The sequence below is a fragment of the Ciconia boyciana genome, chromosome 1 (assembly GCF_034638445.1).
Source record: "Ciconia boyciana chromosome 1, ASM3463844v1, whole genome shotgun sequence".
NCBI classification, from domain to species: domain Eukaryota; kingdom Metazoa; phylum Chordata; class Aves; order Ciconiiformes; family Ciconiidae; genus Ciconia; species Ciconia boyciana.
This window is the reverse complement of record NC_132934.1, coordinates 139,329,216-139,351,892: the sequence shown is the minus strand read 5'-3', so window position 1 is coordinate 139,351,892 and position 22,677 is coordinate 139,329,216. Positions and strand designations below refer to the sequence as shown.

Below are 22,677 nucleotides of genomic sequence, written 5' to 3'. Positions count from 1 at the left end.
ATGATGATGATGATGATGATTATTATTATTATTATTATTATTATAGTTTAAATTTTATTTCAATTATTAAACTTTTCTTATCTCAACCCATGAGTTTTCTTACCTATACCCTTCCGATTCTCTCCCCCATCCCGCTGCAGGGGGAGTGAGCAAGTCGCCATGTGGTGCTTAGTTGCCAGCTGGGGTTAAACCATGACAAGTGGTCATGTTGGGGGCTTCCAACCTTCTTCCTCAAAACTTTCCCTACATTTGTTAGCCTGAAGTTAAATTTCCATCCTGATTTAAATGGGCAATGTACACGAAGTGCCTGCCAAGGAAACATATAGATGTATCTACCCTGAACACTGCGGAGTCAGACAAAGCTATCAAAGGCAGTTTGACTGCCGGAAGCAGTAGCAGATGGCGTCCCCCCTCTGCAGCAGTTGCTCTCTCTAGCCCTGTGAGAGGTTCTGCAGGGCACCCCGTCGTGGCATGCAGGCATGCACCCCTTGGCTGCTTTCAGGTATATTACTCTGATTTCCAAGAGTTTTCAGGCAGATTTGGGAAATCAGAGCAATAGAGTTTAAATGGCCACTTGTACTATTTTTTCTGAATCATGTTAAGTGAACAGAGTTATGCTGTCATTAAAATAGTCAGAAGGTCTGCCAACTTTATAGAAACAATCCAGCTGAAGTACCTGAGCGCTGCCTTCTTGGCCCAGTGCAGCTATAAATACTTAATATTCACGGTGTGAGAAAGATCTTAATAAAAATATTTGGCTTGAAGTCTTGAATGTCAAGAGCTTTTCCCGAGGTCCTTATCTCCTTAAATGCAGTCAAACCTCATACAGTAATTGGGAAAAAATGTAGTGGAGCAGATAGTGTTATCTTAAAGCAATACCAGAAAAGGGAAATTAGAGATTTATGCTAGCCGTTACCTCCGACTTGGAGCCCAAATTAGGTGACCTAAGCTACTAGAACATCTATCAAAGGTAACCGTAAAGCGATCTTTTAAAGCACATACCTGTCCTGTTAAATAAAGGAATCTTTCATGTTGTGGTTAATATGGCTCGACAATGTAGCTAAGAAAGAGAAACTGACACCTTTAAAATTGTGCTGCTCTCTTGCTCTTTTAATGTATTTTTACACTGACTGCTCATGCAGTAGAGGTGGCACGGGTATGGACGTCAAAGTCAGCAGAGTCTGCTCCAAGGGCTAATGATGCTGGTGGAGGATGAGGCTTTGGGCTGACGTTCTAGAAATGGAGCACAATGACATGTATAATGTAATGTAAGGGCTTCGGTGGGTAGGGGAAATGTGATCCGTGATTAATCTGACCTTCATTTACCTTGTTGAATCAAGCTCCTCATTCAGCATGGGCTATAATCAGTCCTGCCGTCTGTGGTTCTGAGTTAAACCAGCGCTCTTTGTGTTTAGTCAGCCATGAAAAGGGACCGAGAGAATAGTTTCTTCAGTGCAAGGTGTTAATGTCAGTCTCCCACACACATCCACTTAGAAACAGAACCAAATTTCCTTTTAGAGGCTCTTCAACTTAAAGGTGAACGATCTGAATCACCGTTCCACCCAGAGTAGGTGTAATTTCTTTTTACTTGACTTACATAACAGGAACCAAACTCAGATATCACTAATATCTCCTTTCTGTTCTTTTGTATTCAAGTTTAAAAGTTTTATGGAGGCTTTGCTTTAAGATTGAAACAAGAAGCTGATCTATGAAAGCATTTTGTTAGTTTACCTTCAGCTGATGCAGCTAGCAAAACCTGAATATAGATGCAGTTGTTCAAGCAAAATGCGTGCCTTTTATCAACACATCTTGGTTTGGAGAACTGTTTTAAATATACTGGAAACAGAACCCTTTCTGTGGCACAAGGAACACCTCCAGCAACAGGGTTTGCCATTTTAATTGCATAGGCATGTCCCTTCATGTATAGACTAAGTTCTAGTAGCCATTAAGGTTTAAGGATAAAATTAAGAAACCCTAAATGTTGAATAAATCCTGTATGTGAATAAATTCCAAGTGTTCGAGCTTTCTTGGAGGATGTCAATGTAAGCAGTAATTAAATGCTATAAAAAATTCATTTTATTATGTTCCCATAGACAGCTAAAAAGGGAAAAGCAGTGATATAGATAGACAAAGGCAAAAGTTTAAAAGGTCAAGGTTTCAACTACTGCAAGTACCATAGCTCCATGGACTGCAGGGCATTCATAGCAACGCACACTTGTTGAAAAGCTGCCCTTGTTTTAAAATTACAGAATCCATTCAATGGGTACATCATGAGAGTCAAGATGCAGTGGTGTACAAGATGAGTCAACAGACATATCTTTTTTTCCTCCCTCTATTTCTGATCTACCTTAGATACCACCACTCCCCACAAAAGAGAGTTATTTTGTTGTTTTTATAACTAGAAGAGATTTTTTTTTCTTTTTTTCTTTTTTTTTTTACCCCCCTAGTAAAACCCTCAAGGAAACAAATCTTTCTTGGTTTTATCCTAAAATAAAATATCCTGGGTATTTATCCTAAAATAAATAAATAAATATCCTGGGTAAAGTCACCTCTTGTTGTAAAGTTCAGTGCTGGCCTCTCTAAAGTACAGTGTAGTAAGAACTGTATTTGACGCTACTGGGATTTTAGAGCAGGATAGTAATGCATACTCATTCCCTTGCTTTAAAAAACACATCTTTTTGGTAGTAAAGGCATGCCACGGTCTGTGTCCCAGCTGAGAGCAAATCCCACAGCAAATGGGTCCATTTGTTATGGCTTGTGGAAATGTATAGCACTCCCTAACGTGGGAAAAATGTAATAAAAAGATGGATGAATGCCCATCCAATTCTCTATTTGTTCAAAAAATCGAGATAAGCATGTTTTAAAAGATAAACTATTAATTGGCATGTTTCCCAATAATTTATGAAGAAGGTTAAACACATGATAAAATGTGTAAGAGGAAGAGACTTTCTCCTTGTTTTTTCACCTTTAAGGTACCAGGAAGGCTAATGCTCTCATAACTTTGCTCAAGGAGTCATCGGAGACCTCACATGTTCACTTTGAACTTTTTCTGCCCCAAAGAAAGACAGAGAGATAAATTTTCTTCTGAGTGTTTTTCAGTACTTGAGTTAAAAGTCAAAACCAAACAGTGTCAATAAAACTCACCTTCCCTCTCATTACTCAGGATTTATTTGCATAGATTTTTCTGCTGTCATAATTTTCTCCTCTTCTTCGTTGTCCAGAAGTCTGGAGACTCCAAGGAGGCACCTAGGAAAGGGTGATAAAAGATTAATTTCTACCACGACACAAATGTATAGATGCAGAGATATACAAGTCATCTGATCTGATCTTTACAATTAAAGAGAAGGAAAAAGAACATAAACCCAACCTTCCCCTCCTCCTTTCTAACTCCTTTAGTACTGTTACTAATCCATTATTAGTAACAGTACCTTTTTCTATAGGGTTCTCACATGTGTCCTTCATTATTCTGAAAGAATAGCATACGATTAGCTCGATTTATCATTGATATTGTTCCCTGACCTTAAAAAAATGCTGTCTTCTAATCCACCCCACAGAAAAAAAATGCTGAATGAATTTCTAAAAGGTGGGTGAAATAGTTGCCATAGCCTCAAGGCAGCAACAATGTAAATGCTAACAAGTTATTCTGGTTTTACATGTCTATCCACCTTTATATAGATTCTACCACCTCTGCGTCTCATACTGCATGTGTTAATGCTCGGGAAGTTCTTTTGGGCCCTATAAACAGTCCCATAATATACTTGAATGTACAGTGAAATAGTTTCCTCTAATTCTCTGTTGCCTATTTAATAAGCATATTCTTGCTCTGCACATTTACCTAGCACCCGGTTTTGCCACCCATACAGAGTCTCCCATTTTATAACCTTCTTTTTTTTTTTTTAATTCAGCACAATAGCTTGGATTGTGACAATTGCTTATTCAGTTCCAGGGAAAGTAAAAAATGCAATATCCTTCTGCAAGACCAGCCCACATCTTGAATCCATATGTTTGGGCGTGTAGGAAAATTGGATTTGATGCCCCCCCGTGAGCAAATTAAGGCAGGAAAGGGTGATGATAGTGATAGGAAGAGCAAGGAGCGATCCAGTCTATAACTGTACCCTTAAGAGTGGCTGAATGGATGCAAAACTCAGGGGAAAGATGCTGTGTTTTATTATGACCTGCTGTACAGCACGTTTCCCTCTTGCCCAAGTCAAGAATTTCAAGTCAGAATATTCTTACTGACAAATAAATTTACAACCCAGGCCATTTGCTTCACAACCTGTTGGAGTAAGAAATCTCCCAGAAGTAAGAAAAACTTTCTGTGAGCTGAATTAACATTTTCAGCAAAGCTTATGCAGATCCAGGCTGGCTCTTATTGAAGTCAAAGCAGTAACATCCACTGGTGTCAGCCATCAAACATTTCAGCCACAAGTGAGAAGCCCAGTACCAGCTGCTCGCCACCGCTGAACCCCTGCGTGCCCAACACCAGGGTGGCCCAAGGGCTTCCCCCAGAGCCGCCCGGCACCCGGCAGGATCCTGGTGTCCAGGGCACCCATGGCAGCACTACTGACTTAGAGCTGCAACATAAGCTAAGTAAACTCTAAGTGATATCAGGAACAATATGACATGGTACTTAATTTTTAATGGGGACACGCTGGTACGATTTAGGGAATAAATACGCAAATGTCAAGGCACTGTAGGAGGAACACAGGAGCAGAAAACACTATATTAGCAGTAGCAGAAAGAGTCAAGAAGGAAAACGCAAGCCAGGGTATGGATAGGGAGGGATAAGTAGGCAGCATAGCTCGTACCATGCCTGATAGATTTTCTTTAACAGATAGTGCCTAAAACTCAGTGAAAAAAGTTCCAGAAGAAAAAAAATATATATTTTCCATGCTTGTTTCTTCAGAGGCTGATTAAGTAATGAGCAGGCTACGAATTCAGATGATGTAAAGGGTTGCACAGAACAGCAACTGCAGAGCAAAATCAGGGTCTTACTGCCACTCACGGTAGCTGTCTCCAAACTACTGGGGAATCTGCGCTGTTGCAGTTTGCACACAGGTAAGCACGGGCTGGAAAAGGGACGCTTAAAAAGTTTAACCAAATAAGATATTTGTTCAGGCAGCTGCAGCCACGCTAGACCCAAATACCTCTGTGGGAACCCACCTGTTAATGATCCCACACTAGATTTTAGCATGGAAGGGGGCAGATTGCAATAAGAAACATTGAACCTGTTCTTGATCTCTCTTACGCAAAGCAAATCAGCAGTTACAGGGCTGTAAAGGCTGGAAAGGGAGGAGCCAGCAGTGGGGGAGAGAGGTGGCCTGTCCCAACCCAGGCTTCACAGGGGCAGGAATGAACAATAACAAGGGAAAGAACAGGTTTCACATTAACAGAGTGGCTGGAATTCAAGCCTGAAAAATTTCAGGGCTTTTTTTTCCCCTCTATTTATATAAAATTTATAATAAAAATACAACTGTATTTTTGTACGCCATGCCTCTCAGCTCTATTTATAATTTTACCATCATTTTCAAACCTGGCTGGTTAATATTAGGCCATTAAAATCATGCTCAGATTTCTAAACAAACATTCTCCTTTTTTATTGTTGTTGGAAGCGTTGAACTCCTGCCTTCCCCTACGGCATGTGTAGGATGGTTTTGCCTTTCAGCAGACTCTTAGGGTGAAGTAAAACAAACACTTTGCCATCACATAAGAGTCTCAGAAATTGGGCTCCTGAGGATAACTTGTAACAGAGGTGCTGCTCTCGCCCCAGTCCCCATGCTCTAGCAGAGTCAGCCTGTGAACTTGGAATCACGGACTCACACAAATTTAGGTGGAAAGGGGGTCATCTGTCCCAGCCCCTGCCCAGCACAGGGCCAAATTCAAAGCTGGGACACTGTTTTTTCCCTCGTCTCCCACCAGGTATTTGCAGGGAGTCACAGGGTCTCCCCTTCTCCAAGCCAAACTAATGCCGTGCCCCTGTCCTCTCCTTGAGCGAGGTGGGCTCCAGCCCCCTGGCCACCCCTGCCAGACCCACTCCTGCCTGCCATCGACTTTCTCGTGCCCCTCTGGTTTCTGCTGCAGGGGCTTACTCCAGCCCTGGGGCAGGGCTTTGCTTTTGCCTCCGCTGAGCTTCACGTTGCTCCTGTCAGCCTATTTCTCCAACCTGCTCAGGTCCCCCTGAACCCCAGCCCTGCCCACCAGCATATCGACCGTCACCCCCATCCTACCTGCTTCATCGCACACCAGCTCAATTTCTTTGCCTGTTCCACATGCAGGTAGATAGGAAGCGCGACTAAAATCCAAATTATCTTTGCTGAGGGGTAAAAGATCTCATCCACATGAGTGAGCTGAGTTTATACTTCTATAACTTGTTCCCAGATGGTCGCTCATGCCGCCTGCATCCACAGTAACTGCCTACAGATTCACACCACATGTACCCTGGTTTAAACTTAATGATTTGCCATCAAACTGTCCTGACCAAGATCATATTGTTGTAACTACAGTCAAAAACCCTATTGCTTTATGCATTTGCCGCTTTCTCTGTAAGATAATACCCTCACCTTATTTCACAGGGGATCAGGAGGATGAATGCATTATTAATACGGAAAGCATTCAGATTGGGGGGGTGGAGAGGGGGGGAGAAGCACCAGCACTTACGAATTATCTTATGAATACAATATAAATTATTCAGCAACTATATGTCCTTCTCACAAAGGAAATCATAGGGTTTGGCCCTACTGATCTTACAGATTCCTAACTAGAGAAGGAATAAAAATTAAATCCTAAAACATAAATGTAAACAAAAGTGTAAGTGCAAATTAATGTACTTTTAAGTAGCTCATTGACAAAGTTTGACCACAGGTCACATTTTACTTTAATAGTGACTTTGTCCACCATTTTAGGACAAATGTGCTCATTTCTTATGGTATATGCTTATGCAACTCTACTTTTACTTTGGTAAATTCATTTATTAATCTATCCTCTTTGTTTATTGCTTTTTTTGGTGGAATTAAATCTTATACATTCCCTAATGTGCTAACTTTCATTCATTAAAAAAAAAAGCAAACAACCCTTTAAGATTAAAAATATATTGTTATGCCTATGGTAATTTTGCCTATGGTAATTTTATCATGGATTTTAATAAAGCCAGAACTCCACCCTAAAACTTTCAGAAACTGGGGGAACGTCTATACGGAGAGTTTGGAACCCACTGGACTTTATATTGTTTTCCTTTTCAAGCTCACGCGCTTTCACAGCTGTAGAGGCTTGTGGTTTAAAACAGAAAGGCAGCTAGTGTGAGTAAGGTAAGTGAGGTCTTTTTGAACTTGGAATCGAAGATTTTTTTTCTTTCCAAATCCTACACAAAGTATAGAAAAAAAATAATTCCCAAAACATTTCTTTCTAATTTACTTCTTAACTGCAATCTCTCCCACTCATTGGTGTCGGCAAGGCAAGGGTCCCGCTCATCAGCAAGGGAATTGTTCTGCCAAATACAAGTAAAACGTACTGAAAGTGCTTAACTGATCTGTTGATGGGTCATGTAAATACACTCTTTAAAGGGGTACTAATTTTAGAAATAATTACAAGCATTTTACGTGACTGCATTTTTTGTTGACAGCATTTCTCAAGTATTAGCATCCCATTTTAGGAATAACACAATTGTGCCAATGAGATGCTTACATTCACTCAAAAAAAAGTGCAAAATTCAGTTTAAGGGAGAAAAAAACAAATTAGGTATCACCTACAAGATGCCCTTTTCTCTCTTGGTCATTCGTTCGTACTTTGGGACCATCTCTAGGCAGTACATCAAGCCTGCAACCTGTCCACCACTTCATAATAAATATCTAAAATCTGCTTTGCATGTTCCTCTGCAGAAATTAGGGACGAGCCCCTTGGCTGCTGTAAATGGAAAGAACTCCATTGGCTTTAATGGAGCTCTGCTGCATTGCACTTCTTCTGGACATCCTCCCTACATGTTGAAACATTTCTGACACAGAGGAAAAGGGAGGGGGTATTTTCCAGTAGCTGGAGAAGAGGGTCTGGGACATCATTTGGGTACCTGTTCTCTTTGGTGCTCCTGAGCAGTCACTTCAGATTGATCTGCATTAGAAAAAACATTGCTTTAATTACAGTCATAGGAATGTGATATTTCAGTATATTTTTCAAACCACCATAAATTCTTGTTCCTTACCCAAATACAGTTTATTTTGCTTTCTTGTTGAAGGGAAGGCATACTGCTGCAACGACCTCTACACAGTGGAAGTTTCACTTAAAACTAAACCTGTAACCATTCTAGTACAGGCAAGCCCCTTGTTTATCTTTGCTTCAGCGTACCTTTGAGGTATGAGTAGGACAGTATTTCATCTGAGAGGGATGTTGTATTGGTGCATGAACTCAAGTCTGCAATTGCTGTTCACGAATACCTGCACAGGACCTTACACCGACCAACAGAGAGGGGCACGGGTGCGGCGTGGTGGCACAGCTTTCCACGCCGGTGACCCAGGCCTTCAGGAAACTCGTCCTGCCTTACTCACTCCAGCACATCTACCAAGCTGGAGTGTTCGTTCTACTATTTGATCCTCCATGAGAGGATCCTTGTGGAAACACATCTTTCTCCGAGGCAAATGTGTATGTACATCTCTACACACACATGCACACCACCCCCCATGGTCTTCTCTGGGTTCGGCAGCAAAATGGTATGATCAGCAATGCTAAAATACAGATTGGAGTGTGTAGCTACATTTCAAGGTTGGGTTTTTTTTTTTTAAATAAAGTAAGCTGATGACTGTGGGGGTTTTTAAAGTACAGTAAGCTGATGACAATGTGAAGGTTTTTTTCTTTAGTTTTAGAAATAAAAAGGGGAAATTGCTTCTCTACAATTCTGTCACTACAGCATCTTCTGAGAAAAAAGAAACCTGAAGATAAAATTTATTTGCTACCCTCAAAATGAAGGAAAAGCATAAAGAAATGATTGTTGCTCTGTTCCTGGACTTGGGTAGGTCAGGGACGGAACACAGATCAATCCCAAGCTTCAAGCTCTGATTACTACTGAGAAGTAAAGAGTACGTGGTGATAATTGGATGGATGTTAAAAAGGGTCTTAGTATATCACTAAACAATAGGAATCTTGCAATGCAACTGGAACAACAAAGCCTTTCTCTTTGAACCATTAGGATGTAGTAAAGGACTGTTGGCACATTGGTCCCGTTGATTTCAGCTGGACTCTGTGAGGGTAAAGGCTAATGTGTTAGGGCCAAGGTATGAAATGAAGCATGTTTGTATATTGTGTCTGTGTGTTTACTGATGCGTGCAAATACATATACATAACTATTCATTTACAGTTGTGAGCCCTCAAATAATACTGACAAATAAGTAATTTCACAACTTTGTTTTGGTTGATAAATCTGATGATTGCTTTGCTGTTTTACAGCAAGTTGTAGACTTAGTAAAAGAAGATAACAAGCGAAGTTAACATATACCCTACCAGAAAGATTCGGGCAATCTGTGCCTTTGCAAGCAATTGGGAAGCTTCCACGGAAGCTCACCCTCATGGAAGACAAGCTGGTTAGCTTCTCCTGGCACTGGGTGAAGGAAAGAGGTAAAAAGTAATTATATTCTACTTGGTGACCACACTCCAGTTGCAAACACTCACATGGCTCTAGCTTGCAGATAAATCTTTCTAGCTGGGCTACTCATTACTCTTACAACAGTACGTATAAACATTGATGAGTGCAAATGTAGACTGTTACGGAAATTGTGTGGTATCTGAAAATCTTGCAGCTGCTCTTACTCCCAATTAAGTCCAAGTTCATCTGGAGGGCCTGGGATTTGTAGAACTGAAAGTCCATAAGACTTAAAAAAACCCAACAGTCTTTTCTCTATCTGGAAAGTTACAGAGCAATCAGCTTGAATGATAACACGGTCTCACCCTAATCTTGAAGCTGATTCTGTGAAGACACTGCTGAAATTAGACACCATTTTAGTTGATATCTTTTTAACCTGATAGTATCCCTGTGCTGCCAAAGTCCTTTGTATATTGCATATTGGTTTAAGTATTTTTGCCTCAGGGTAATTTCAGTATCAGGCCCCTTCAAGTTCTAATAGGGAAGCAAGTGAATAAACGTACAATTATGCCACGAGAAGTATGTAAAGACACTGCCTCTATTCTTATCACAGAGGGCTCAATCTAAATTTGTTAACATATAGAAATGGAAAACACTGCAATTAGTGTTACCCTAGAACTCGTATAAAAATGTTGATTTTCCATCTAACCTTTCTTTCAAAAGCATTTAATTTTTGATAATACATACAATGGTTATTTTCAATTCAAAGTTTTTTTAAAAAAAAAAAAAAAAAAAGAAGAAGAAACATAGTAAGTTTAATCACTATATAGCCAAGGGTACTTTCAGTTCCACTTTTGGTATATTTATGAAAATTCTGGGCTTACCTCACATATCTCAGTTATGTTTTCTCCAGTCTTTCATGGTTGACAGAGTTAGAGATGTAACTTATCTAAGTTAGTTAGCAATAGATGGTTAGCATCCTTAAAAAAAAAAGAAAAAGAAAAAACTTGGGGCTGATGAGCTATTTCTATTCTAAGGTTAAGTAAAGAAATAATTTTATAATAAGGAATTTTATGTAAATGATTCAAAGTATTTCAAGTTGACTCGTAGATTTGTATCCTTCATTATAAAATTTTAATTTAAATTAAATGAAATGTTTAAAGTCTTGAAAATAAAAGAACAAAAGAACTTGGTGCAGAAAATACAAAACAATGTAATCTGTTATGTCCTCTTAATATTTGCCCTCTTTATCAAGAAAAAAAGAAAAAAAGCCAGCAGCCTGCACAGAGCCAATTACACAGAGCAATCCTAAGCAATTGCAGCTTGTGAAAACATTGCCAGTCACAAATTTACTGTGACACAATGCAGAGGAAGCTATAGTTTGAAGCCCAAGCTGTCAAGTCTGATTTTGGAAGTCTCAAAAGGCATAGTTAAACTTAGCCACATTAGGAAGATATTCAAGGGAGATGGCTAAGAGGCATACAGGAACTACCTCATTCTTATTATCTTTCCTAACTTGTGTTTCTAATACCAACATTAAAGGAAATGCTGAAATTAGTGAGAAAAAATCATGACTGTAGGTTTCAGTCAAAAGGAGGAACTGTAGCATCTGTGTGGTGTGGGGCTGCAGCAAATATGGGCTACCTGGGGGGCTAATACAATGAGATTTATGCGGTGACTTGGGGGGAGGGAGGGAGAGAGGGAGGAAGGAAGGAAGGAACTTCTCTCTTAGCAGCACTGACAGATGAAGTAGGAATACTTGATTTGAGAGTAAGGACAGTAAAGAATTAAGGAATTGTTTTGGTTGTAATGGAGATTTGTTCTGATTTATTGAACCTGTTTCTCTATCGCTGCTCAGTCTTTCAAATGACTTTCTGTGTTATTTAGGAACTGCAGGAGTACAAAAAAAGATTACTTACTAGAGGTGCACTCATCCCTATTGTATCCACTGTTTTTCCAGTAGTTATAAGGTATTGAAAGTGAAGGGCCTTATTATACTCCCATTGAAGTAGTGGCAAAACCACTGTTGATTTCAAGGGGAACAAGACAGACACTAAAAATAGATTTGGTACCTGAATGTCTCAATTTAAATACCTAGTTTTTAAATACAGCTGGCCAAAGCGTGGAATTAGGAAGTCTATTTTGAATTTTTAGATATTCATTTTTACTGCATTTCAAATACCATAATACTGTCTTTTAAACATTTACTAGTACTGTATTTTAACTTTAATCATAGCAAATGAGCTGAGTTTCTTCTCCCTCTCATGCATTTTTCTTCATGTCCATGTAGAGCATTGGACCCTGTGAACACAGGATGTAAACTGTATGAAGTCAACTACAGCCACATGGAAATTAAGACTGAAAAGCAGGTCTGACTCATTACCCTTGTAATAGTTTGGTTTACTGCTAGAGGGAAGGGTTTGGATATTACACTTTTCTTTGTTTCTTCTCTTTCTTGGATAAGGTCCTAGAGAAAACTTTTGGAATATTAAAAAAAAAAAATCCCCAAACTTCAGGGAAAATGTTTGTTTTATACAAAACGATTCCTGTTAAAAATAGAAAGACAGTCACTTTGCACACACCTGTAGAAATAATGTGTGTGCAAATTGGGTAGGCAAAGTAAAACTTCTCTGTTGTCAGGACATCAACAACAGTTTTAATGGAAATTTGTATTAAATAGACTGATAGATAAATAGTTAGCCAGACGGACTTTTGGCTTCTCAAAATACGTCTTCTCAGAAGTCTGTATTTGAAGATTTTAAGGCTAGGAAGCACCATCGCGATAGTTTACTCTGAGCATATAACATCATAACATGGGCCACAGGACTTCTTGGTGCCTTTTGCAACTCACTAGCAGTGCTTGATTTAAGATTCCAGTTAAAGAATATCCACACCAGTTGTTTCACTGGTTAATTTTCTCTGTCCTTAAAAACCTGCTACTTTGTCTGTAACTTGGAGCTGTAGGTCTCCGTACGTTTGTGTGATAGATGGGAGAGTCCTCTGCTAGCTCTTTTCCCACACGTTGGTTCTTCTAGAGGGTTGAGTTACTTCATTGATAAGTTAAAGAAAGAGATCGCTATCTTTAAAACTAAGCCATTTTCCAATCCTTTCGTTATTATCAGTACTATTCTCTGTAGTCCCTCCAATTTATCATCATCCTTCTTGAAGTGCAGATAATTGAATGGGTCTACTTTAGCAGTAGCCACACCACCAGCGCCAAGCAGAGAGGTAGTATAACCTCTGTTCTCCTTCCTTACATGTCCCTTTCTGTGTATCCAGTAATCGCAGCAGCTCTTTTGGCAGTGGCACCACACGAGGCACTCCCAGTCAGGTTAGTTTTCTGCCAGCATTAGCATCATGTATACGAGTTTCTTTAGAAACCTTCACCCCTCTATTCATTGTTCCCAAAAACAGCAGCTCGCATCTAGAAATGATACAGCATACCTTGCGTGCTTCAGTAGCCATAGAGATTGTGTAAAGAAAAGCCATTTTAGAATTCTTGAACCAAAATTTTGCATTTGGCAAGGGAAGCAATCCATATGTCTTGCATTCTCCAACAGTGAATCATGCTTTAAATCCTGAGTAATCCCACTGAATTAAAAGGAACCTTTTAAAGTGTAAAATATTATACAATGCAATGTCAATAGAAACAGGGAACTATCGCAGACTGCATCTACCCCAGTCTTAGTCTCAATCAGGAGTGCACTTGTGAAATGAATCCCCTGACTCTCCCCCCGTGCTGTGCTTCGGTATGCAGAGCAGAGCAGTTTCTGAGCATGAGAACTGCTCTCCCCTTGGGTGAAACTAACCCAGCCGGTGCACCTCAGGAGCGTGTCCAAGGTGCTCCAGCCGACCACTGCCAAGCAGCCTGCGGGAGCAGCCTGGGGCTACACACCCTCAGCCCCGAGAGGCATCTGGAGGCTGATGGTGGTGCAACGCAGATGCCTGGTCCCTACAACCACTGTTTCATCCCACCCAGCTGCGCCGAGCTACTTGGTTGTCTAGACATAGCCACGTCTTGTTCCATGAAACTCGTTTGCTTGCTCTGCATGCGCACTCCTCGTGCAAGGGACTGGGCTCTCCTTGAGGCTTTCCTGACGAAGTCCGCACTGGGCTCTTTCTATAATCCGTATTAACAAGAACTCTTCAGGAAGATTAGGTCTTCTCCAGGGGTAGGCTCCTGGTTCCCAACTCGCTTTAGCCACTTTGAGAAGTATGCTAGCAGGGCTGCTCCTGCTGCTGCCCTCGGAGGGTAAGATTATCCACACAGGACAAGGGGAGACATCTGACAGTACCGTCACAACACTCAGGACTCGTATACCTCCAGAATACCTGAGTAACTAAGGCACACGACGCATGGCTAAGATCTCTCACGTCCATAGCACAACCTCTGCCTAAGTCTGGCTTCTTCGCAGGAGATCCGATCCTGCTAATTCTCTAGGTGTTTCACTCACTGCAGCCAGCTCCTAGGTAGAACCACTTTCTCTTCTAAATCCTTTCAGGGGAAGAAAAAAGGCTTGTAATCATAAGCTGTCCCAGGCGTTAATTCAGCACAGCTGGAGACATGCAACACTGCATGGATGAGGGAAGACAAGGAAAGAGATGATCACCTCCCTCTTCTTTCTATCCCAGACTGGCAGGAGGCCAAACTGTCTCGAAGAGTAAATTAGAGCAACATAAAAAATCTCTGTTCCATCTGACGATCCTAAGGGACCCATATAGCTAGCTCAGCCCTTCGTGTCAGCCCACTAAATAGATCAGAGGAGTGTAGATTACATACATCAAAGTTTCTGATTTATTTTACCTTAAGTAATAACAATTACACGTTCCACATACTAAACAATATCTTCCGTATAGTAAATAGGAGTGTTTCCCTAACTTACTTAGATTTTTGGAACTGCAGTTTGGAAGACTCACTGAATACATTCTTATCATCTTATATAAAGAAACAAAAATACACTCGGCGTAACGCTTACCTACTATGAAGTGTCCCTGAGCAGCGGAAGATGAGCATTCGTTATATAATGGCACAGGGAAGAAACTATGAATAGCGCATCCCGGTTTGCAACCTCTGCAACAGCGTCAGAGCATCAAAATTCTTATCAGGAATGATTAGATTCCTACTAGATCAGATTGAATTCCTGTTAGAGCCCAAGGAATCTAGATCTTCACATCTCAAAAAGGTGGATGAAAAACCGTGACTAGAAAGTACAGGTATTACAAGCCACATGAAGCAAACTATGGAGAGAAAAAGGATAGAGAGGATAGAAGAAGGATCAGACCATGCTTGATTTGTAAAATCAAAACATTTTTGACAGTTTCGCTTTCCAAAAACTTTGAGGTGAGGTCTCCCGCTTTGCTTTTTGATTTTTGATAATGTTGTTTTACTCAAGAGGTCTGCTTGTACAAGTGCTTGTGAATTAAGCAAAAGCTTTCAGTCTAGTCCAAAGATATCAATAAAGTAATATGTGAAGAAAAAAAATACCAGTGATGGTCTCAATTCCTGAAAATATCTTAGTTGATCAGAATTTCCTTTTAAAATTGAAACTCTTGGTATTAACAAGTGGCTAAATGAGAAACTGGTTTTTGATGCTGCGGAGCAGTTGCTCACATGAGTGACTCTATGAGAACATTTATCTGAAAAATATCAAATACTGTCAAGATGCTTACAGAACAGAAATCAAAGCTTGCTGCCACAGATGTGCTTAATAATAATAATAATAATAATAATAATAATAATAATGTGCTAAAAGTCTTTACTTTCCCACCATGAATTGTCTGATGGGACAACTCGTAATAGGAAAGCTAAGCATTTATGTTGAACATATTTCTGAGTGTTGCAGAACTAGTGCCTAACATGTCATATTTCAGTTTATAGAATATCTATGTATTGCAATGTAAGAATTGCAAACTGCACCTATATCCAAATAGTCTTGAGGCATCTATTCAAGTTAAAACATCAGTTCAGTTTTCACTATTGTGTCAAAGTTTTTACATTAATTCTCTTAAAAACTTAATGAGATCAGCAGATCCACATTTTTTACATTTCATAACAGGAGTAAATAATTAATCCGTATTTCAGACTTCTTTTGTGAGGATAATTATTTAACTACAGCTATGCAAAAGTAGAACCATTTATTTGTTTTTGAAAGATTCACTTATTCAAGAGAACTTACTTTCATCTGTATATCAGAGAACAGAAAAACCTGGTGTGCGGGGAAAACATAGTTAGAAACAGTTACCAACACGATACATGATGATGAAGCACTAGAAAAATAACAATGGTTTTCATCTTTTAAAATGCAAAATATTTTGTCTTATGATCCCATTATCTCCACAGTAGGTCAACCCTGCTAGCCCTTGACTTTGATTGTTTCAGGTCTGGGTTTCCATTTTAATGAGGGTAAGAAACCACAGCTCTGGCTTCCTTCGCTTGGAGCTACAGGGCCGCAGCACTGCCGCCAGTCACCGTCGCTGCGTCACGAATTACGAAACCGAAAAAACAAGACTCTTAAAAACCTGGCGATTTATTTTATATGTCGTCGCTTTGGGGTCTTCTGTTACACAAAGGCCAAAATTATCGTAATGGCCAGAGCAGCGATTCACTTTTCTATCTTTTACTCTACCATCACTTTGTAGTTGTGTTTTTTAAAAATTTTGATTGAAAAAACCCCAAGTCTTTCTCATGGGTTCTGTGCTGCTCCCCTTAGCCAAGCACAGCTTGAAAAAACTGCCTTCCTTGATAGACTTCATTTTAAGTTCTCGGCAAGCATTACATCAATATTTAACCTCGTCTCCCTCGGGGCTAGCTGCAGCCTGCCTGGCTTCCCGGCGTAGCTAAGGCCATGCCTGCCGCTGCTGCTGCTCAGACACAGCTATGTACAGATGATTTGGACTGGCCGTAGGAACCGGTTCAGAAAGCGAGGAGAGGTAGGCAGCCGTAGGCCTTCAGACTTGCCCTCTTCTGCTTGTCCTGCTTCCTGCAGGACTTGCACTGCTCTGGTAACAGGCAGCGGCTGTGCCCGGTTAACAGAGAGTAAAAGTCACTTTGCTGTATCTGTATGAGGTTGCAATGTAATTTCCCTGCCATGGCAATACCTTCTGTTCCCCACCACCCCGTCTTCCCTCGCCTAGCTCTGTCTCCCTGCCCGCTCAGCAGAAGAGCGTGTGTGGCCAGGCTGTGGCCAGCCTGGGACAAGCTGGCCGAGTGCCCAGCTGGGACCTGACGGCTTTCTGAGCCGCAGGTTCCAATGCTGTGGCAGTTACGAGGCCAGAGCATCCAGGCGGCATAGGATGAGCACGTGCTGCTCCTCAGCAGTGAAAAATCAAACACACGGCTTGGCTTGGAAGGCTGCGCCAGGATAGACCTGTACCGCTACCCCTCGCCGCAGCCTGCTGCTCAGGACAACCCCCCCGCCCCGGCGCTTCCCTGCCATGCAGCCCCCTGCGCTGAGCTAGCCTAGCCAGGCTGAGCGGCAAGGACCAGGCCTAATGGCGGGGGTGAGGGCTTTGCTTGATTTTACCAAAGCCGAATCGCTCCCCACAGAACGCAGGAGGAGTGGGAATGGTCCCAGCCTCCTTGCTGGGCAACCAAGCCTCGGAAGCTATGCAAGTCCCGACTTGGGGCCATTTTCTGATGAGTTTACCTCACTTGTAAGCCCATAGGACTTCAAAAAAGAAGCAAACAAACGAAAAGCACAAGAACTAAAAATTCAGTGCCACCTCACTATAAATCTGGAGGGGTTTTTGTTTGTTTACATTGTTAAGTAATAAAAACCTAATGTAGGTTTTGCTTTTGGAAAAAAGTAAGTCGAATGGGAGCTTATTTAGAACGGGAGACGTGCGGATGTGTCTGTCTAAGGGTTGATGGCCTTGCGCTGCAATCTCTAGGCTCCGAATACGACACCGAATCGCATTAGCCCGCAATAACATTTCCCAGTGTTTCGAGAGTTCTCGTTTCAGCACATACATGGATGTGTGTAGCAATGATCTTTGCTGTGCTGCCTTGGATGACATCATATTTTTCCACAAGAACTCCCGGTGACAGCACATACGTAGGCTTTGGGCTAAACATATAACGAGCATGAAATTCCCTTATGATGTCAAAATAAGACCAAAAAAAGAACAAAAGTGGAAAGGTCATTTGGAAAAAAACAGTAATAAATACGACTTTTGGGGCCGCATGAGTCTCGCCGTCACCAGGATGAGCCCACCGAGGCACACACCCGGGCAACATCCAGATAATCTTATTATTTGCGTGACATTAGCCATGAGGCCGGGGGCGGGGGGGAGGGGGGGGGTCGCGGAGCCGCGACGGCCAAACCAGGCGCGGCAGCCCCCTGCGACCGGCCGCACCCCACTCCGGCGTTGCGGAGGTACGAGCCGAGCCGGGGGCGGGGGGGCGGCACCGGGCCCCGCCGTGCCGGGGGGCGGCGGGGGGGTGCGGGCCCGGTGCCGGTGCGGCGGGGATTTGGCGTGCGCAGCTACTCGTCGCCGCGCGGTAGCGGCGCGGCGCGGCGGGGCACTGCGGAGCGCGGTAATGATGTCAACTTGTTATTTACTTTCCAACCCCGAGTGACTGAGCAGGGCGAAGGGAGAATCAATCAGCCGCCGGGTGACCCTCCAGGCGGAAAAAACAGGACGGCGGCGCCCGCCGCGGCCGGGGCGGGGGAGGGGAAGCACATGGAGCCGGGCCGCGTTGCATCATCCGCCCGGCGCGGGGCCGCGCGCCGCTCCCGCCGCCCGTGGGGGGGACGGGGACCCGGGGGGCCGGGCCGGGCACGCTGGAGGCTACCGAGCCGCAGCGTTTGTGGCCGCGGGTGCTGCGTGTCCACCCGTCAGCAATAAAGCCCGTTTCTGCTGATTCACAGCTGCGCAGGCCGCGTCAGCCCGGGGGGTGCTGCCCGCAGCCCGGCCTCGGCATCACCGGCGGCCCGGGGAGAGGGGCGGGCAGCGGCGCTCCCGAGGGCGCGCAGCCGTGGCGGCGGGGGGAGAGCGGCCGTTGTGCTGCCCCGGCCGTCCCCCAGCGCCGGGCCGGGGAGCGGAGCGTGGCCTGGGGAGCGTGCCCCGCGTGGATCACTGCACCGCTTCGGTGTGCAAAACCGAACGTCATAACAACAACAGTGATGCGTTCCTCATGTTTGCCTGCGCGAGGGCTCAGACAATGCGCCGCTCCGCCGGCCGGCCTCTGCAGAGCCGGGCTCGGTGCACCTCGCCGTGCACCTCCGCCGGCCTGCGACTGAACTAGTAGCAGGGGTAGTGATGGTGATAACCGCCGCCAACGGCCGGCGGGCGCGTGTGGCAGAGGCGCGGGTGCCGGCGGGCGCTGTACGTGCGTGGGGGAGGGCGGCCGTGGGCAACGCGTGCCCCCGGCCGCGCGGGGCGGCTCTGCTCCTCGCTGCCGGGCTGGCACAAGGTTACCGCCGCGCTGCTCGGCGGGGTGGGGGAGGGGGGAGGTTGTCCTCCGTGTGCGTGGGGGGATGGTGCGTGTGCTTGGCTTGTCACTGGGTTTCCGTTACGGGGGGGCGTGGGGTGTTGAAGCACAACAATACTGAAAATAACGCGTGGAAGCGAGTGGCAGGAGTTACCTGAGGGCACCCCGAGGGGCGTTGGCGGCGCCGGGGATACCCGCGGTGCCTGAAGTTGCGTCTCTCCGTGTGTGCGTGGGGTGCGCGGGACCCAGGTGGGGGAGGGCGCGGCAGGTTCGCCCCCCAACCCCGGCCCTCCTCACCCCGCCGGGCTCCGCCGCTCGCCCCCCGGTGCCCCCCCCTTCCCCGCCGCCCGCCCGCCCTCCCCTCCCCTCCCTCCCGCCCGGCGGCGGTGGCGGCGGCGGCGGCGGGCCCCGGGCGCGGCCGGCTCCCCTCAGCGCCGCTCCCGCCGCCGCCGCGCGCCCGCACCGGCCCCGCCAACCGCCCCCCGCCGGCGGAGCCGCGCCGAGCGGCGGCACCTCCTGACCGCCATTCCGCCCCAAAACTTTCCGTTTTCCCCTTCCCACTCTCCGGGACTTCCTTGTGCCGCCTGTGCGCGCGGAGGGGGAGGAGGAGGCGTGTGCGGCGGCGGCGGCGGCGGCGAGGGGGGATTTACAGTCTCCTCGCAGGCTGGCCGGGACCCCGGGGGAAGAGGAGTTGCACCATGCGCGGCAAGTGAGGGAAAGTCTCCGCCAGCGCCGCCCGCAGAAGTTGAGGCTTTCCCCCGCCGCCCGCCGGAGCGGGAGCTGTGCCTTTAACGCCCGCTGAGCGAGGTGAGTTTCCGAGGCGGATTATTCATCCCGGGGACCCTTTTTTTTTTCTTTCTTTTTTTTTTTTTTTTTTCCGCTCTCTTACGCGCGCCGAGGTGACAAACGCCCTTCGCCGGCGCAGCCCCCCGAGCCGAGCCCAGCCTGGGGCCGGGGCCCGCCGTCCGCTGCCCCCCGGCGTCCCCTCTGCGGGCTGACCCGCCCGGGGCGGGGGGGAGTCGCTCAGGCGCTGCCTGTTATGACGAAGTTTTTTGAACCCGGGCGTTTTGGGGTCTGTTTGGGGATTTTTGCGGGAGCGCTGGGCCGAGGAGATGTGTGTGGGGCGGCCGTCTCGGTGGCGGGTGTGCTTTCGTCTGCCCCCGAACAGACCGACCCTGGGGTCGGGGCCGGGGGGGCGGCAGTTTCTGGAGCGGCTGCCTACTTCTGAGAGAGTATTTAAGTGTATTTTTTTTCTTAAAAAAAAAAAAAGGAGAAATGTTCGGGGGGGGGGAACGCGAGGTATTCACGCTCAAGTGTGGAGTTTGCAGAGCCCGGGTGGGGGAGGGGATCCCATTCATCGCCAGGGCTTGAATCAGCAGCGGGCGGAGGGGCCGATCTCTCCGGCACATCGAAGTTTACTTCCAAGTAGGTAAACAAGTTACCCCCCCCCGGCCCCCCCGGTGATGTACGCCGCTGCCGACCCCGTTACCGGCGCTGCAGGCTGATGGAGGGGCGGCGGTGCTGGCGGGGGAGCCCCTGGGGGGACGGGGTGCTGGAGGCAGGGCGCTGCGGGGGAGCAGGGTTGCAGACCTGTTGCACACCAGTTTGTTGCAGGCCAGCGTGCCCAGCGTCGGTGCGGTTTCTGCGGGGGAACGGCCAGGCAGCGGGGCGCTGGGTGCAGCCACCCGCCGGGCGGGAAGCTGGTGGACACCTTTCCCTCAACTGCTGTCATCTCGCCGAGCCTGTTCCCCATTTTGTGGTGCTGGTTTAATCTCGGCGATTGGTCTGAGCTTTCGGTGCGGTGCGGTGCGCGGCTAAATATTGGTGTGGTGTGATGTAAAGCGGATGACCCTTGACCTATTTAATTACATGCGGTTGGGTTCTCGAGTAGACATCCTGCACGGCGCAAAAAGGGGGGGAAAACACAAAGCCACACCCTAAAAGTTAGGCTTGCTTATTAATTTCTCAAAGTCGGCGTTTAGATGGAATAAAGGCTTTCTTTTATATTGTCTTAACATGTCTCTTGCCGTTCTCCACGAGCATTTGTATGGTGTTTTTCCTTTCTTGACGCGCAAGTCTTAAAGTGTAGATGTGTCTGTGTTGGTGGGGGAGGGGAAGTGGTCTGTTTGGTGGAGCCCATTGGGTGTTTCACGAAAAAAGAAAATATTGCAGCTTAATGTTGCAGAAAACTGAAATACTCCATTGAAAAGAGCGCTCCTCAAGTGATGATTTGAATAAAATGGAGTGTAAAATTAAAATTTCAAGACTGGTATTTTAGGCTAATAGTATGAAAACAAATATATTGTGCCGGAGGGAAATCTGATTGTAGGTAATAAATACAAGGTCTTTCCTCGTGACAAATACAATGTCATATCTTTCTTCCTTGCCCATGTATTAGCAATTCTTAAACTGAGACTGCTCGTGTGGCATGTACAAGATTTAATATAATATACCTTGCTTACCATGTGGCTGCACATGCTGGATTTAGGCCTCTTCCTGTCCTACAGTTAGTGTACTGTCAAATACAGAGACACTGGACAGGTTTTGAAGCAAATATATTCATTCTGTGATAGCAGATGTTGTTGGCAAGAGAGCAGGATTGTCCTAGTGTGTTTCAGCATTGGTTTCGTTTGTTTTTTTTTTTTTAAACAATTACAGATAATAATTGCAACATCTCAACGACAGTGATAGTAAAAAAGGGAAGCTTTCCCACAGAAGGGTTGTAGAGGGGGTGGGAGGAAAAAGGAAAGCGAGAGGGGGAGGATGCTATCACATTAAAAATACATTAAACCTTTCTTGGGCTACACGCAATAATGGTAAAACTGGTGGAGATTTGAGCGGAGCTGCTGTAGTTGTCTCAGTTTAACACCTTCAGCAAGCTAAGCAACAACCAAGGTTGTTTTTCCTCCCCCTAAGATGAAAAAGTGTGTTTCAGAAGCAAAGAGGATTAAAAATGACACATACACGTAAATGCTGGCAACTACACAACTGGCCCAGTCTCACACGACAAAAAACCAAAAGCCCTCTGCAGATAAGTTGTCATCTGAACACATCCTCTGCCCTTCCCCCACCTGATTAAGTAACTGCAATGTCCTCTGCCATGCCACTGTTGTGAATTATGCTACTTCTTGTTCTTTTCAGCGGGTGGCAAGTGTCCTCCATGCTCAGCAATAAGAGTATGGAAAGAGTAAAAATAAATTAAATCCTTGATGTGGAAGGGGGACATGCCTGCGCCTGGAATTGTCAGCCTTCTGCTCCGCCAGTTTGTCCAGTTTTGGTCCTCCCATTTATTTACAGATGGGCTTTTCCCATTTCCGTGACGACGGGGCCAGAAGTAGACCTGTTGTCCACGTGATGTGTCTAATGTGCCGTGCCTCCTGGAGGAGCTTCCTGAGTGGAGACTCCTCCTCCGGCAGCAGCAGTCATTAAAGGCCTACATCTATGAGCTTGGAAGGAGTAGAGGAGAATGTCCTTCAGCGTGGATGGGGTGTTGTTTCTCGGTAGTTGAGATAAGTCAGCAGTGCGATACGCTTAGGATTTAGCGATATGCAGAAGTCAGTTTGTTGTAGAGGTGAGGCTGGAAAACCCATCCCAGGGCTTTAGCTTGGCGATTGCTGTAGCTAGCGCGTGGGTGCGTGCTGCGGTGCCGTTAGCTCTTGCTATTTTCTGTTGGCTTCTGTTA

The 22,677-nt window shown here is 45.2% G+C and overlaps 1 protein-coding gene and 1 long non-coding RNA gene across 5 annotated transcripts in view; one reads left to right on the top strand and one right to left on the bottom strand.

The window, feature by feature from the left end:
* Nucleotides 1-1,096: 1,096 nt before the first annotated feature.
* On the bottom strand, nt 1,097-19,316 carry LOC140646109 (uncharacterized). 2 transcript variants are annotated; one of them, XR_012040337.1, is made up of 5 exons: nt 19,150-19,316; nt 8,060-8,100; nt 3,145-3,246; nt 1,327-1,489; nt 1,097-1,233 (listed from the first exon to the last, which is right to left on the bottom strand). It is a non-coding gene; the product is annotated as an uncharacterized lncRNA (long non-coding RNA). The 2 variants fall into 2 exon arrangements; XR_012040336.1 differs by having other exon boundaries at nt 1,327-1,403.
* A 65-nt stretch (nt 19,317-19,381) lies between these two features.
* Nucleotides 19,382-22,677, top strand: part of TBL1X (transducin beta like 1 X-linked) — a 206,258-nt gene continuing 202,962 nt past the window's right edge. For all 3 annotated transcript variants that reach the window (XM_072849512.1, XM_072849510.1, XM_072849511.1), the window contains exon 1: nt 19,382-19,802. The gene's annotated coding sequence lies outside the window, so the exon portion shown is untranslated. The remainder of the gene's footprint in view (nt 19,803-22,677) is intronic.